Source organism: Peromyscus leucopus, chromosome 2 (genome assembly GCF_004664715.2).
Source record: "Peromyscus leucopus breed LL Stock chromosome 2, UCI_PerLeu_2.1, whole genome shotgun sequence".
Classification (NCBI taxonomy): domain Eukaryota; kingdom Metazoa; phylum Chordata; class Mammalia; order Rodentia; family Cricetidae; genus Peromyscus; species Peromyscus leucopus.
The window spans coordinates 150,723,338-150,741,072 of NC_051064.1; the positions used below are offsets into that span (position 1 = coordinate 150,723,338).

Here is a 17,735-nt window from a genome sequence, read left to right on the forward strand (position 1 = left end):
TAGTCACCATCGTCTCCGAGATGTTTCCTGGCTCCTGCTGGTTTTTAATGTTACTAATCTCCCGTTGATTATTCCTGGGGCTTCAGCCAAATAAGCGACTTCCAATTAAAGCCCTTGCTGGAGCTGAGTTGGGTTGCCGTGGCAACGGGGAGCAGGTTTGTGCTTCTTTCCTGGAATATGCGCATGCATGTGAGTCTTTCCAGGGGGCCTCTTTCCACGTGCCTCTCTGTTTCTAGAGTCACTGCTGTGGTGCCCTGAGGTGTCAGGTGAACACTGGAGAGGACTAAGGAGGCTCCTCCCCGTCAGGCCCCTCAGCCCCTGTGATAAGGGAGCCACTGTTGGGAAAGCATGCATATTCCCATGCAAATACCTTGTCCCTTCACAGTGGCCCAGGAGTCCTGCCCAACTATGCTAACAGGATGAGGCTATCTTGGGTGAGGGCCGGCTCTGCTTGAGTCTTTAGAAATGATTCTCAGCCTTCCTAATGCTGCAACCCTTTAATACAGTTCTTCACGTGGTGACCTCCAACCATAAAATTATTTTCATTGCTACTTCATAACTGTAATTTTGCTACTGTTATGAATTGTAATGTAAATATCTGTGTTTTCTGATGATCTCAGGTGACCCCCATGAAAGAATCGTTTGACCCCCAAAAAGGATCTCGCACGCGCACTGACTTCTGGGTCCTCAGCTCCAGGAATGGTCAGCCTTATCCTTTAGGTCAGTGTTGGGAAGCTCATGGACCTTGGGCTGATGTTTCCTGTGGGGACTCGGTGGGGGGGGGGATAGTTTGAGCAGCTTGAGCAAAATAAATACAAGGAAGGAAGACAGAGAAGAAGAAAGAGAAGGAAGAAGAAAGACCAAGGAGGAGGGAGGGAGGGAAGGAAGGAGAGAGAGAGAAAGCAAGAGAAAGGGAGAAAGGGAAAAAAGATAAAAAACACACAACAGGAAAATGCACAGCCATGTAGCCCAGGCTGGGCTAGCTGTACCTCAAGCTAGCCTCACTTTGTACAGATCCGAGCTAAACTGGGGTTCATGGGTCTGGATCTTCCAGCCCCAGCTCTGGCCTGCCCCAGCGAGGCTGTGTTTCTAGAATCCTCTACAGGCTAGACTCAGAAGCCTCAAGACAGAGGGCAGAGCTTCTTCTTGGCTGTGTCCACTGAGCTGATGTCATGGAGATGGGAGCAGCCTTGCAGGGCCTGGTGTCCACCCCCAGCTGTCATCGGGCCCATTAATGGGTCTTGCCATTGCATGTGTAGAGGGCAGTGGAAGCAATGCCCAGTCCTAGGAATCATGAAGGCAGGAGCGGGCATGCTGCCTGGACACAGGACCCTGCCTCACCCCTGTGGGGCCTGCTTGATGACATGGGCTTGACATTCAAATCAGGCCTTGTCTTAGTTAGGGTTTCTATTGCTATGAAGAGACACCATGACCAGGGCAACTCTTTTTTTTTTTTTTTTTTTTTTTTTCTGAGACAGGGTTTCTCTTTGAACTTGCTCTGTAGATCAGGCTGGCCTCAAACTAACAGAGATCCACTTGCCTTTGCCTCCTAAGTGCTGGGACTAAAGGCCTGCACCACCACAGTCCATCCATGGCAACTCTTATAAAGGAAAACATTTAACTGGGGCTTGCTTATAGTTTTAGAGGTTTAGTTCATTATCTTCATGGTGGTGTGCAGGCAGACGTGGTGCTGGAGAAGGAGCTGAGAGTTCTACATCTTGATCTGCTGGCAGTAGAAGCAACTGTGTGCCACACTGAGGGTAGCTTGAGCATATGAGACCTCAAAGCCCACCCCCGTGGTGACACACTTCCTCCAACAAGGCCACACCTACTCCAACAAGGGCATACCTTCTAATAGTGCTTTTATTTCTTTGGTTTTTTTTTTTTTTTTGTTTTTTGAGACAGGGTTTCTCTGTGTAGCTTTGGTGCCTGTCCTGGATCTTGCTCTGTAGACCAGGCTGGCCTTGAACTCACAGAGATCCGCCTGGCTCTGCCTCCCACCTGAGTGCTGGGATTAAAGGGATGCGCCACCACCGCCTGGCTAATAGTGCTGACTCTTTATGGAGCAAGCACTCCAACATCTGAGTCTATGGGGGCCGTACCTATTCAAACCACCACAGGTCTATTCTTCATATGATGTGCCCAGAGTGCTTAGGGCTTGGCGGAGGACCTAGCAGCCACATGTTCTGTGTCATGATCCCTCTCTGCTGACTCTGCTCCAGCTTCTGCCAAGAGCTTGCCCGGGCAGGGTACCATCAGCCTGGAGACTCTGTGCACCTCCAGGAGGCCCTGGGACCATGGTCTTTCTCCTGACAAGGGAGCTGTGGCCTTGGATTTGAGAGGTTGGGGTTTACTCAGTCTGCCTTGGGACTGATGGCATGTTCCAGCCATGGAGGGGCAGTCCTTATGTGGTTCACATGAAAGGCTGGACCACACTTGTTTCGCCATGGCCTTCAGTGATGGGTTCTGGGGGCTGCAAATGTGCCTTGTGGCTGTCTCCCCCTCTCAGCTATGTTTCTATGTCTAGAAACTGTGTCTATCAGTCACCAAGACCACAGTGTCTGAAGTGTTGGGGCCTCATATGGGTGAGGAGCCATCTACTGAATTCAGAGCCCTGGCAGGTCTTACAATGTGACCTTAGCTTGATGTGCTACATATACAAGTGTGCACACTCATGTGAATGCACACACAGCTCACATGCAAATGTGTAGATCTACAGAGATACTGACATGTGCACACAGGGTAGATGTGGTGTCAGATGCACACGTGGGCCATCTGGACAATGTGGACTAACGTGTCTTGTTTATGGTCTTGTTCAGACTCTTAGCTTCATTCTTCCTTTGGTTATTGTTCTCTCTTCTTCAACCACCTGCCCTCCCCCCAGCTCACTGAACCAACCACAGATCCACCTGTGGGGATATTTTATTTGTATGTTAAATAAAGTTTGCCTCGAGATCAGAGGAAATAGCAAGCCATTAACACAAAAGTCAGGCAGTGATAGCACAAGCCCTTAATCCAATCACTTGGCAGGCAGGGTCTCTGTGTGTTCAAGGTCATACTAGGGAGGAAAGCCAATCATGGTGACACACGCCTTTAATCCCAGTACCAACCATAGAGACCTGGAGATCTGTACAGACAGGCAGTCACAAGGAAGTGAGGTAGCTGGGCTAAGAGCCAATGAGAGGGCAGAAAAGCAAGGCAATAAAGGTGCAGGTTAGACAGGAAGTAGCTCGCATTTTGGAAGCTACAGAGCTGGTGAGGTAAGGTGGTTGGTGGCTCTTACTATTTCCCTGATCTCTTTGGCTTTCACCCCTATATTTGGCTCTGTGTTCTTTATTTAATAAGACCGCTTAGAAATTCATCTATATCCACACTTTCACCTACCTCATCTATCCATACATCCCACCCCTTCCATCCATCCATCTACCCTCCCCACCTCTTATCTCTTCCATTTTTACACATCCATCAATCCATCCACTTCCTATCTACTCATTCATCAGTCCAGTTCATTCACCCATTCATTTGCCCATTATACACCATCCATCAACCTACCTCCATCCATCCATCCATCCATCCATCCATCCATCCATCCATCCATCCATCCTTCATGTCTCACCCATATGTCCTTCCCCCTCAAACCTTCCACTTCCTCATCCACCCATCCACCCATCCATCCATCCATCCTTCCATCCATCCACCTACCCACCCACCTTCATCCATCCATCATCCATCCATCTGTCCATCTATCCTCTATGTCTCACCCATATGTCCATTCTTGCTCAAACCCTCCACTTCCTCATCTATCCATCCATCTATTCCCACCCATCTACCTCCATCCTCTCCTTTCTACCCACTCATTTCCTACCCACCCATCTATTACTTCCCCATCTGTAACATGAATTGCTAAATGGTCTTATTAAATAAAGCCCAGAGACAGACATTGGGGTGAAAACTGAAAGATCAGAGAAACAGAACAAGCCACAGCCAAACTTGCCAGCTCCTCAGCCAATTCTGTTTCCTCAGTCTGGAAGCCTCTGAGTCCTCACCCGAATGAGACTCAACTGAACTGCTGCACCCACTAGCTTACCTCTACAAAACCCTCAGTCTCGAGAGAGTGAGTTCCTGTTTCCTCACACCTTATATACCTTTCTGTGTCCTGCCATATTACTTCCTGGCATTAAAGGCATGTGTCCTTCCCAAGCAAAGACAAGAGATCTCAAGTGCTGGGATTAAAGGTGTGTGCCACCACTGCCTGGGTCTGTTCCCAGTGTGGCCTTGAACTCACAAAGATCCAGATGGATCTCCGCCTCCAAGTGATAGGATTAAGGGTGTGTGCCACCACTGTTTGGCCTCTATATCTAATCTGGTGGCTTGTTCTGTCCTCTGATCTCCAGATAAGTTTATTAGGGTACACAATATATCACCATACCCATATATCTATCAAACTATCCTAACATATGCCAAAGCTGTTCAAAATAGATAAAAACCATGGAAATGATAAAAATAAAGATAAAAAGAAAAATCTATGCCTTATGGAAAATATACCCATTTATCCATTTTCTATCATCCATCCATCCATCTGTCCATCCATCTGTCTGTTCACCCTTTATCATGTAGCTGTGTTATGAATCAAGGAAGTTTAGACTTCTTTGGCTAATGGAATACAAGTGGAAGTGCTATGTGTTCTCACTGGTGGATATTTCAAGCCAGAGCTCATGTTCCCATGTTTCCCTTCCTCCTTCACATTGTCCAACAGCACAATGGACACTTCCCGCTCCACCAGCTTGGGTCCAAAATTGAGGAACATGATGATGCTTAGAGCTCCTAGCACAGCACAGCACCTGGACGTTTCTGACCTGTGCCTAGAAAGAATCCGAGTTCATACATGAGCCAGTTGCTTTCTGTTGCTTCTGTGGTGACCTGGGTAGTCTGGCAGACAGATATGAAGTGGCAGATTGGCTCCAGATGGTTCTGCCCATGAACGTTCCATCCTCAGTGTTTAGAATGTCTGTCTTAGTCTATCCTTAACTGTCTGCAAATGTCTCTTTTTTTAACTCATTAAATATTTTAAAGTTAATCTGAAATGTAGCTAGAGTTTTCCTGCCTTGCCCACAGTCAGGACAAATCTCTGTCACCTGCCAGTCCCACAGCTGCTCAGACCCAACCAAGTAAACACAGAGACTTATATTGCTTACAAACTGTATGGCTGTGGCAGGCTTCTTGCTAACTGTTCTTATATCTTAAATTAACCCATTTCTATAAATCTATACCTTGCCACATGGCTCGTGGCTTACCGGCATCTTCACATGCTATTTGTCATGGCGGCGGCTGGCAGTGACTCTCCTTCTGCCTTCCTGTTCCAATTCTCCTCTCTCTTAGTCCCACCTATGTTTCCTGCCTGGCCACTGGCCAATCAGTGTTTTATTTATTGACCAATCAGAGTAATTTGACATACAGACCATCCCACAGCACTGAAAGGTTCAGAGGAATCCATGCTAAATTCCCTTTGACTGAAAGGGTACCTGTGGGAGGAATAACTGCTCCTCTTCTCTTCTTTGTGTGTGTGTGTGTGTGTGTGTGTGTGTGTGTGTGTGTGTGTGTGTGTGTGTGTATACACACTCATGAAGGTCAGAGGACAACCTCAGGTGTCATTTCTTAGGCACCATCTACTTTTTATTTTTGAGACAGGGTCTCACACTGGCCTAGAACTTGACAAGTAGACTAATTGGACATGGTGACCAGTGAGCCCCGGGGATCCACCTTTCCCACCTCCCTCCTGGGGTTATAAGCACTTGACCTTTTTAGCATGGGTTCTGGGGGTCAAACTTGGGTCTCCATGGTTGCAGCATGGCATAGTAAGTGACAGCTGTCAACTTGACACAAAATTAGACATCTTGGGAGGAGGAGATCTCATGTGAGGAGTTCCTCTCTCAGATCGGCCTGTGGGCGTGTCTGGGGCATTTCCTTAGTTGTTCATTGGCGTAGAAGGGCCTGGGCTGTAGAACAAAGCTGGGCCAGCCAGAGGAAGTGAGCCAGTCAGCAGTGTTCCTCTGCCAGTTTCTGCTTTAAGCTCCCGTGTTGAGTTCCGGCTTCAGTGTCCCTTGATGACAGATTTTAAGCTGAAGATGAAATAAGCTCTTCCCCTCCAAGTTGCTGTGGTCAGTGTCTCCTCAGGTCAGCAGAGGAGCCAAGAACATGGGGATCGAACTCGGATCCTTGCACTTGCAGGTAAGCGCCTTGTCAGCTGACCCTCCTTCCCAGCCCCTGGAGGCTCCACCAAAGCTCCTTTTCCTGTAAATAAGCACGGAGGAATGAGACAATTCGACTTCCTTTTTTAAATAGTAGAAAGCAGACAACAGAGGTTTACTCAATGTGGCCACATGGGGGTGAGGGACAAAGAGATCCAGTGACGTCTTCCCCAAGTCTGGGGGTCCTAAAGTGAGATTAGACCACGGCTAAAAAGTACAAAAGGAAAACTGGTATCTAACCTAATTATAAACCCACAGTTTGGGAACTAATAAAATCCATCGATTTCAGCATCTTTGTAACAGGAAGACACCAGGGCAAAACTAGAACCCAGTTCCTGGGATCGTTCTGATCTTTGTGACGAACTTAAGACAAGACTGTGTCTTGTTAAAAAATGTTTTGTTCCCTGCTGTTTGTGTTTCAGACTTGTGGCTGTTTAGGAAATGTCTCAACAAAGTCAGGGTTCACTGAAGGATTGGTGTGTGTTGAAGTCTTCTAAATGAGTCTTTGGTAAGCCACTATTTTAAATTGACTCCAGTGCATTTAAATGCCTTATGTATCCAACTAGAAACGTACAGCCGTGCATCTAAACTTTGTATTATGAAAAGGTGCAGAGCTGAAAGCATATGAGGCTTACACATAAAGTCACAAGCCCTGTTGCTCAACACAGTGCCTTCTCAGAAGCCAAGTACAGCTGAAGAGAGACAATAATGGGGGCAGGCAGCTGGAGCCAGCCAGAGCAGTGGGCAGAGAAACCAGGGGTGCAGGCAGCCAGAGCCAGCCAGAGCAGTGGGCAGAGAAACCAGGAGTGCAGGCAGCCGGAGCAGGCCAGAGCAGTGGGTACAGAAACCAGGAGGGCAGGCATCCAGAGTCAGCCAGAGCAGTGGGCAGAGAAACCAGGGGTGCAGGCAGCCAGAGCCAACCAGAGCAGTGGGCAGAGAAACCGGGAGGGCAGGCAGCCGGAGCCAGCCAGAGCAATGGGCAGAGAAACCAGGGGTGCAGGCAGCTGGAGCCAGCCAGAGCAGTGGGCAGAGAAACCGGGAGGGAAGGCAGCCGGAGCCAGCCAGAGCAGTGGGCAGAGAAACCAGGGGTGCAGGCAGCTGGAGCCAGCCAGAGCAGTGGGCAGAGAAACCGGGAGGGCAGGCAGCTGGAGCCAGCCAGAGCAGTGGGCAGAGAAACCAGGAGGGCAGGCATCCAGAGCCAGCCAGAGCAGTGGGCAGAGAAACCAGGAGGGCAGGCATCCAGAGCCAGCCAGAGCAGTGGGCAGAGAAACCAGGAGTGCAGGCAGTCAGAGCCAGCCAGAGCAGTGGGCAGAGAAACCAGGGGTGCAGGCAGCCAGAGCCAGCCAGAGCAATGGGCAGAGAAACCGGGAGGGCAGGCAGCTGGAGCCAGCCAGAGCAATGGGTACAGAAACCAGGAGTGCAGGCAGTCAGAGCCAGCCAGAGCAGTGGGCAGAGAAACCAGGAGGGCAGGCAGCTGGAGCCAGCCAGAGCAGTGGGTACAGAAACCAGGAGTGCAGGCAGTCAGAGCCAGCCAGAGCAGTGGGCAGAGAAACCAGGAGGGCAGGCAGCTGGAGCCAGCCAGAGCAGTGGGCACAGCAACCAGGAGTACAGTTTGGCTCATTGATCAGTGGCTACTGGACTCGCCATTGCTACCCTAGCAAGATTGTCAATCAAACAGCCAATTGCCTACTCTCTGCCAGCACTGGGCATTTTGGGCCCTTCTCAGAAGTCTTGAGAAAACCACACAAAGATCACAGCTCATTGCCTGGCTCCTGAACCGCAGCCAGAAGAGGAGCACTTTCTCTGGTAGTCTTGAAGAGTATCTGGTCTGTGTTCAATGCATGGTGTCGTTGATGAGGGAACAGTAGTCCTTTGCGGCCCAAAGGTCCCAGTATGCACCCCAGAGTCGGCATGCCTAATAAGGGTTGTACAGCAGGCACTTGGGTTGGGGAAAAGCTGGTGGATAATGGAGGAGACTTCCCTCAGTCCCAGATTGGAGGGTAGGATGGACTGCAGACCTTGCTATGGCCTGCCATTCCTGTGTGGGGACAGTTTCTATGGTCAACCCTAACACTTAGCTTAAACAACAACAACAACAACAAAAACAAAAAACAAAAAACAAAAAACCCGCAGTATATTGTTCTTTCTAAATCATCAACCAAGCCAGTCATAAGGCATCCCAATAAAAAGAAATGTAATTCCCTGACATACAACACAGGGCACCCAGAATTGGTACCTTCCATGTGATGGATTGTATGGGTCACTCAAAGGATGCTGGGCAAGGAGAGCTGAGTACCTGGCCATCACTGGCCCCTAAGGAGCTGTGTCCTCTGGAGAAGGTCACAGGCACTTTGCTTGGAAACTTTATTCTGCCTTTAATTATTCAGCATGCGTGCCATGTGGGGTGTGGGGACAGGACGTGGTAACCTTTAATGCCAGCACAAAGGCTTAATGAGGTTCCAATCGGGCTGAGCTCTGGCAGGACACAATGTCTGTGGCTCGATGGCTGAGAATCTTGATCTCCACTCATAGGCTAACAGTAGGAGCTTCTCCTGGTGGGGGAGGAATGGATGTCAAAGACAGGATGAAGTCACGTGGGGACCTGTGCTCGGCCCTGTGGAAAGATGATGGTATTTGATGATAGTTTCCCATTTCTGGGTCCTCTATTTCTAAATGTTGGCCCTTGAGCGAGGCTTCTGTGTCCTCCAGAACTGTTTTGTTACCCCATGGGTGTTCTTGTGGGTTCTATATGCTGGGCACATTTTTACAAGCATGTCCTTTCTATGCAGTGACATCAGCAGTTCTGGGTTGGTGACCATCTCCACTCCGGCACCTCTGGCACATCGGACCCACCAGGGCCAGATGACAGCGCTGAGTGACATGTTCACATGCTGTTCATTCATTCACTCACTCAGCACCCTCTTACTCGGGCCTGGTGTGTGTCTGCTTCAGGAAAGCAGCCCCATGCTGGATGGAGCTTTTAACCGGAAGTAGAGGGGGCTCTGGCCAGTAGGGACAGCAGAGTCAGTGTTTGTGGCTCGTGGCTTTCTTAACTCAGAGGTTTGGATGAAGTGTCCACCCTTGAGCCTGAAAAGTACTGTGTATCCTTCCTTCCCTCCTTTACTTCCTACCCGTCCCCTTCCTGTTCTCTGGTGGTTTCTGAGCCACTCCAGTGTGCTGGCTGCTCTGTCAGACAACGGGAATCCAACAGAAATAAATTCCCACAATTCTTGAGCCCAGGAGGGATCCAGGAGCTGTGGGGCCGGGGCCACATGCAACTAGTCCTCTAGAGTCTGGGCTCTAATGCCAGTAGTAGTCAAGTGGTATGTGGGGGCCATTCTGGACTTTAATGTCCTCCTGTGGTCCCTTGTCTGTCCCCACAGCTGCACTGTCACAGCTGGGTGGGGTTCTGTTCTCTCTATAGAGAGTAGGCTCCATTTCTGTTTCAGAACTGGGATAGACCAAGCACTGGGGGCCATCCTAGGTGTCCAAAACCTGTGCATGCAAGAGATGTGGCAGTGTGATAGGGTGTATGTAGGGTCAGGCTGTCATCTTGGGGACATTTCTGAGATGACATTTCTTGAATGTGCATACCCTAAGCCCTCTCTTGAGATGCCATTCTGTAGTTCAGCGGTGGAGGCCAGTAGTTTGAGTGATCAAAAGCTGCATGCAAGGACCCAGCAGCTCTGTCTGATGTCAGTTGGGGGTTGGGACCTTAGGAAGAGGAGTAGATGTTGTTTATGTCTCCCCTGGGAAGGAATTTTAGCAAGACATAGCCACCTCCAGGGAGGTGAGGCAAGAAACTGGAAATTGATGGCTCTGAGCTGCTCCCTGAGCTGACAGCTGGGAGATGGTGGTTCTCTGGAATGTCTCTTCTGATTTATTATTTCCTCATTGCTTATGCATAGCAATCTAAATTTCTAGCTGTTAATGAAAGATTATAGATGTGTTAAAAAAAACAACCACAAAACCTCCATTCTTTGCACTTGTATTGTTAATTAAATCCCCAAGTTCCATTTTCAGGTTTTAATTAACAGTGTAGGGCGCTCGACTGGCATGCTGGTCTCACAGGTAGTGAGGCCGTCTATAGCCACTCTGACGAAACTTCTGGAACAAGTGTCAGGGTCAGCAGGCTCTCTTGAAGCTCCTTGGGGAGGGGTGGAGGTGGGGTACCAAACAAGGTGGCTCACTTGTGTCCTGCCAGGAGGAGATCTTTCTTACTGGGACTTTGTGTGTTCAAGGGTCCTCACTTCTTGTTGGCGGGGGCTGAGTGTGTGAGCTGGCAGTGCTGGCCATACCCTGACCAGCACTTGTAGTTCAGGCTCTGTGGCACCCGCACTGGGCTTCCTAGCTGCAGAGACGGTGCAAGTTTCCCTGAGCCAGGAAACAGTTCCACACACCTCCCAGGCCTGTGCTTTTTCTGAAGTGGGAACACTGTGGAAATATAGAAATGTGGGGGTGGGACAGATGCCTCAGTTGATGGACGGCTTGTCCTTCAAGACTGAAGACCCCAATTTGATCCCTAGAACACAGTAAAAGAAAAAGCCAGGTATGATGATTCCTATTTGTCATCTCAGAGTTTGGGGGCAGAGACAGGCAGTCCCTGGGACTTGCTGGGCAGCTAGCCCAGCTAAAATGGTGAATTCCAGCTTCACTGGGTAAACTGTCTCACAAAAGAAGGTGGGGAGTGACCGAAGGAAAAATCATAGAGCTGACATCTTGCAGAGTGACTGAGCTGGGTCTCACACTGGAAAAGGGTGTGGGATCTGACAGCATACCCAGGACAGCCTCGAGGTAAGATGGGCATGGGTCTAGGGTCACATGTCCACACTGCTGAAAACCACAGGGAATCGCCACTGTTCTTCACTCTTGGCTGAGCCTCTGGAGCTGGGCCCTTGAATGTGTGGCTCAAGGAGTCCTCTTCACATTCTGACAGAGCTTCCCTTCTCCTTGCCTTGACAGGCAATTGCTCTCTCTTCTCTGCCCTGATCCCTGAGCACACATAGTCGAGTGAGATGCCAGGGCTCACACAGGCGGTGACATTGGAGAGTCGGAGGGAGGATGGTCTAGCAGCCAGGGTGAGGAGCTGTGGTGGTTGCACATCAATGATTTGGACCTGCAGGATGCACAGGTTGCTAGAACTTCTGGAGACCCAGGGGAAAGCCCCAGCTCCTGACCTGGGGACTTGGGGAGAGGTGCGTGGAGCAGATGGCATGCTGTCTTCTGAGGGTCACAGTCCACATCTGCTTAGAATGCAAACCCAGCAAGATGGAGAGGGGCAAGAGTCTGGTCCCTCCTCTCTTCCTACATTGTAGGCAACCGTTCTTAGGCATGAGTTCTCCTTCCCAGTGTCAACTTGGCCATGTCTGGGGACATGCTGGTTGTCACATCGAGGAACAGGATAGATGTGAGGGACACTGTTAAACGTCTTGCAATGACAGGTCACCCTCTCCCTTCTCTCCTCATTAAGGATTTCTCCTGGCTGAGACATGAGAGGTATCAGGGTTGAGAAGCCCTCCCCCATGGTGCTTTGAGGGGGGACAAGGACGGGAGGCAGTGCCACCACCTAATGAATAACTGTTGAAGGAGTAAAAGGGCATTGATTATTTTCTTCTCTTCAGCACTGGGGATCGAACATAGAGCCTCACTCATGCTAGGCAAGTACTTTACCACTGAGCTATACCTGAAGCTTTATTTTTCTCAATTCTGTCTCCCTCTCTCCCTCTGAGATAAGGCCTTGGCTGTGTTGCTCAGGCTGACCTTGAACTCTTTGCAATCCTCCTGCCTCTACCCCCTAGAACTGTGATTGCATGTGTCTGTCACTGTGCCTGACTCTATTCTCGTTTGAGAAGTCTGACTTTCTCTCACTAGTCCTGTGCTTCTTTCTCAGCTGTGGGTTGCTATTTTGCTACCAGGTGACATTTGGCAATGTCTGGGGACATGTTGGTTGTCACATTGAGGAACAGGATAGAGGTGAGGGACACTGTTAAACATCTTACAATGACAGGTCACTCACTCCCTTCTCCCTCATTAAGGATTTCTCCTGGCTGAGACATGAAGGTATCAGGGTTGAGAAGCAATCCCCCATGGTGCTTTGAGGGGGGCACAAGGATGGGATTCAGTGGGCAGCTTTCATCTTTCTGCCCACCCAAAGCCCTGTCTCTGGCAACGATGCCTCATCCATTGTGAGTGGGCTGGGGAGAGCCCAGCAGAGTTTCTCTCTGTGGCTCCTGTTCCAGTGGTGACCCTTAGCATCCCCGGGGCTCTCACACCATGGACGCTGACCACCCGTCCCAGTGGAGCCCCATCTGGGCCTGGGGGAGTTGCACAGAGAACTTTTCCATGTCTGCTTTCAGTCCCCTGGCTACAGGAATGGAGGGTGTGTTAATTACTCACCTTGCTGCTCTGACAAAACACCAGACGAAAAGCAATTTAAGGAAGAAAAGGTTTGTTTTGCTCATAGTCCATCATGGTAGGGAAGCATGGAGGCAGGAGCATGAGGCAGCTGGTCACATGCATCTCTAGCCAGAAATTAGAGATGAAGGCCAGTGTCCAGCTCACTTTCTCCTTTTTATGCAGTCCAGGCCACCAGCCTTTGAAATGGGCATGTCCATATCACCTCAGTTAACTTCAACTAGATAATCCTCCACAGTTATGCCCAGGGATTTGTTTCCATGGTGATTAAAAAAAAACCCATCAAATTGATAATCAGTATTAACCATCATATGGGAGAAAGCCCAGTGTGGCCGCTGGCAAAGCAGGATGTGTGCCCTTCTGGTAATGGTGGTAGGGGACACCTATGTCCCCAGGTCTTCCTCACTGTAGATGTGGCCTGGCTTTTCCTTGGCTTTGAGGACCTTCCCCACTTTGCTCTGGAACCACTGCCCTGAGTGTCTGTCCCATTTTACCCTGGGGCTGTCCTGATGAGATTCAGGCTCCAAGCCTCCAGAAGCACTGTCCACACCCCTACGCCTGGCCACTTTCCCTTCCTGTCATGTGACACTAACAAGCTCAGCCTTACATGGCCTGTCCCCGAAAGTGCAGCTTCACCACAGGGCCATCTGCCGGGCGCATTGCTTGTGTGACCACAAGTGGAGGGGGTGTGGAGGGGGTGACCAGCATCTCATTGCCTCTGTCTCTGATATGAGGAAGCAGGGTAGGAGAGAGGTACGCACGTGGAGAAAGTGTCCCGAGGGGCTGGGACAATGCCTGCCATCCAAGCCTAACTCCAGCACAGTGTGATCCCTGAACCCCGTGAAGGCGGAAGGAGAGAAGTGACTCCCCAGAGCTATGCTCTGACCCCCACTCACGGGCCTGGGTGCACACACCCTCTATTATACACATAAATTAATAAAGTGCCCCATGGCATGGCAGCTGTGAGCACCCAGTGACATCGAGGAGGACAGGGCTAGGATGCTCACCAATGACCAGGCAAGTGACTCTTGGATTTTTCTACCAGTGCCTGTGATACTTAACTTTTTGTCAACTTGGCATGAACTAGGTACATCAGGAAGAGAGACCCTCAGTGGAAGAGTCGCCTCCATCAGACTGGCCCGTGGGCAAGTCTGTGGGGACACCTGGTTCATGATTGATGTGGGAGAGCCTGGCCCACTGTGGGTGGTGCCATCTCTGGGCAGATGGCTCTGGGTTGCACAAGAAAACAGGCTGAGCAGGGAGAGCAAGGCATGGGGAGCAGGTCAGCAATCAGCATCCCTCCGTGGTTCCTGCCTCTGCTCCTGCTTGAGTTCCTGTGCCGACTTCCCTCCAAGATCTGCTACGACCAGGGCACATAAGCCAAATAAACTCATTCCTCCCCAGGCTGCTTTTGGTCACAGTGGTTATCACAGCCATAGGAAGCAAATTAGAACAGTGACCTGTTCTGTCTCCTCTTGCCAGAGAGCTAGGGGCAGAAGGACATCCCTCTGACTCCTGTGGTGGGTGCTTCCTTGCCAGCTGGGGGTTGAACGCTGGTCCCCAGCTGTGTGGCCTTTTGTCCCGCAGACTCTGACCACCATCATGTGCCTCATGCCTGAGTTCCAAGTTGCCTCTGTTTACATCTATGACTCTCAATTCAGGGATTAATTAGCTACTGTTCTTGGGGCACATGGGACAGACCCAGACTGGGCAAAATCCTAAACATGGCTAAGGCACCATGACTCTCAGTCCAGAGACAGGATAGCTATGTGACTCAGAGGCAGGCATGGGGAGAAACATCCCAGTCACCAGCCCAGACAAGCCAGTGCCCTCTTCCAGGTCCTCAGGCACCTCTGCAAAAAACATTCATTTTGGTCAATTCCAGGGATGATGTGGCCTAATGCCCGTGGCACAAGGAGTTACTAAGTGAAGCCAGTGTTCAATCTTGCTGAGGTCACAGGTAAGCAAACACAAGGGACTACACACACACACACACACACACACACACACACACACACACACACCACACACCATTGCGTTTTGCTTTATTGAAAGGAGGATGCACAATGGGGGCCATTCAAGCGCAGGTGCAAGTAAGTGCAGGCTCTGTGCTTTCCTTAAAGAACCTGGGGGCGGAGCTCATCATTTAGTGGGGAGCAGGTCCGAGAAAGTGGGGTGCAACCCTGGTGCACAGAATAAAAACACCTGAGGAGGGAAGAGGTCTGCCCCTGTCAGCATGGCTGGAGATGCAGCCGAGCAAATGAGATCAGCAGCCGGCCACACAGCACTGGGGCTGTAACCAGAGCAAACAGTCAGCAGAGGCGGCTTCTGCACGCCTGTGTTTACTGCAGCCTTATCCACATGAGCCAGGGCAGGGAATCAGCCCGCCCGTGGATGGAGCAGCGGGCCAGGGAATGCCGCTCACCTCTGAAAACAAAGGACGCCTTCTCACCTTCAATGTGAATGACTCAGCACCAGGTTCTGAGGAGCGAGCAAAAGATGCCTGGTGTCCAGACAGATGCTGTCCGAGGAACAAGGACTCCCACGGAAACAGAGGACAAATGAAGTCCCCTGCCTCTGTCATCAACACCAGATCAGTCCAAATCTTGTAATGCTTTAAGCAAGCTTACGATTTTATGTTGGGTGGTGTTCATAGCTAGGACCAGGAAAGGGAAGTGAGGCACCCAAGGTACGGATTTAAGAAAGACAGGTTTGGCAATCTGGAGGTGACCCAGCAGTGCCCGGGGAATTCAGATTCCTTCCTGGGACAGCCCTACTTGTCCCAGAGTATACTCACTGTCTAGAGTCTGCATCTCATGAAGGCTGTCAGCACACCTGTAAAGTAAAGCTCCACAGTGCCCCTTTAAAGCTCCTGCTTCCTCCAGGGGCTCAGACAGGGACCTCTGGCCCACCTTCTTCTTTTCGGCCTTGGCTCTGTTCCTTTCTACTGGCCATGCCCTGTGGTAGCAAGAAGGCTGCTGCTGCTCCAGCTTCTCTTCCTCCAGAGCCCTGTGCTAGTCACATACCATCTATTGGATGCTCATTCCTGAACCAATCATGGTAGCCAGAGAAATGGGATGCTCTGACTGGTCAGGTCCCATCCACGTCAGCTTCTGGACCCAGGATGGGAACTATTGCCTGGATGGGGGAGGGTGAGTCCCAGAATCATGGTACAAGGAAGAGGGAAGGGACAGAGCAGACAGACGGTAGGGATCAACTTCCGGAACAGAATCACTAGCCAAGAAAACCAAAGCCCACAAACACCTATGTACCCACCTTCTGTTTCAGAACCTTGGTAGATCATTGGTGTGTTCCCCTCCTCCTTAGACTGTCTGACCTGATCCCTGGTCACAATTTAAATTTAAACAGTCACTCAGTCCAATGGAATGGAGCAGCAATTACAGATTTAGACAGAGAAGTGAAGTTTCCAAGAGGCTTTTAATTTAGACTTAATTGCCATGATTTCCAGTGGTCTTGCAGGTAGTAATTGTTTAAAGACATTTAATGAAACTTAATCAGTCCATCGTAACACACCGCAGGCCTGGGACAGTCCGTGGATGCTGTCACGTGCTGTGAGCACCTGCTTTTGCAAGGTGAAGATGCTTGTGGGGAGCACCGCTTCGGTGAAGGCTGCCGGGCTTACTGCTCTCTGGAAAACCATCATGTGTATTTGGGAGTTCGAGACTCCAGGGGAGCCCTGGCTTCTGCATCCCTCTCTCCAGGACTCCATAGGCAAGCTTTGCATACTTGTCGTGAGCCCTTATTACATCATTTTGTGGATGGAGTGCTCAGAGGGCAAGGCTGTGGCTAGGCTCACCCTAGGCACTAAGCATCACTTTTAAAATATTTATTTTTATTTTATGTGCATTGCTGTTTAGCCTGCATGTATGACTGTGTGAGGGTGTTGGGTCCCCAGAACTGGAGTTACAGACAGACAGTTGTGAGCCTATGTATCATCATCTTTTATGTGAACACAATCCTCTCTCCTTTAATCCTCCCCACAATCCCCGCCCCAGGCTGTGTTGTCTCTCAAGTGTTGTGATGATGATGGTGGTGGGTGTCAGAATCCAGCAGCCTTTGTCTCTGAGTTGTTAGTGACAGTGCACCAGCCATTGATTCTCTGGAAAGACATGTCACACACCAAGTGAGTGTAGACTTGGTAGCCGCAGGGGGCCTCTCTGGAAGCTGAGACAGGTGAAGTGTCTATGCAGTGCTGGCCTGGGGCCCACAGCCCATGTTGGCTATTATTGTTATTATTAGACCTGCAACATTCATTATTTCAGCTCTAATGATGCACAGGCGCTTTGCCAAGTTCTGTGTGTGAAGACAAGCTCACGTCTTTGCCCGTGGGGAGGCGAGTGAATGAGCAAATGATGCAGAATGCTGTCCACTTGTGCCTGTATCTTGTTGCACATTTGATGAAGACAGAGTGGTTGCTTAGCACACCTCAGGGATGTGTCAGGGTGTGGACAGTGTGCACCAAGGGGCTCTGAGGGCACAGGGAGGACTTCCTGGGAACACACCAGTGAATGTCTGTCCTACGAGGAAACTGATAGGACATTAGATTGCAGCCTGAACCTGCTTGAGCTTGAGCATGAAATGACCATGGCTTAGAAGAGTGGAGTGCCCTCAGTGTGGTGTCTTCTACTGACTTTGCCGTGACCCTGGTCGTGATAACCTTGTCACCCAGTGTATTGCTGGGTAGCAGGGTTTGGTTTGTTTACCCACTGAGGTGTGGACACCTGCATCCCTATGGCTTTGTGGATGCCTTTCCTATGCGGAGGGTGAGAATGAGTAGATATTCAGAGACTGGGACAGACCAGTGATGGAGAACTGGACTGGCTTCTTGGGGGCTCTTCTCACCTCAGGTTCTGACCCCGGGCCAGGCAGCCAAAGTCATGAGGTCACCCAAGTCAGTACCAGGAACATTATCCTCACTGTGTCCACCTCATTAGGCTGGAGGGGGCCAGATCAGGGTTACATGTTGGCCACTCCCCCATATTTCATTTTCTTTGTGAGGCTTAGCTTGTGTTCACTAAGGGGGTGCCCATGCCTGTGCATGCTTGCATGCAT

The 17,735-nt window shown here is 50.3% G+C and overlaps 1 long non-coding RNA gene across 1 annotated transcript in view; it reads left to right on the top strand.

The window, feature by feature from the left end:
• The first annotated feature begins 14,360 nt into the window (after positions 1 to 14,360).
• LOC114702604 overlaps positions 14,361 to 17,735 on the top strand; it is a 10,044-nt gene continuing 6,669 nt past the window's right edge. Inside the window, exon 1 of the long non-coding RNA XR_005090969.1 lies at positions 14,361 to 14,622. This is a non-coding gene — a long non-coding RNA (uncharacterized LOC114702604). The remainder of the gene's footprint in view (positions 14,623 to 17,735) is intronic.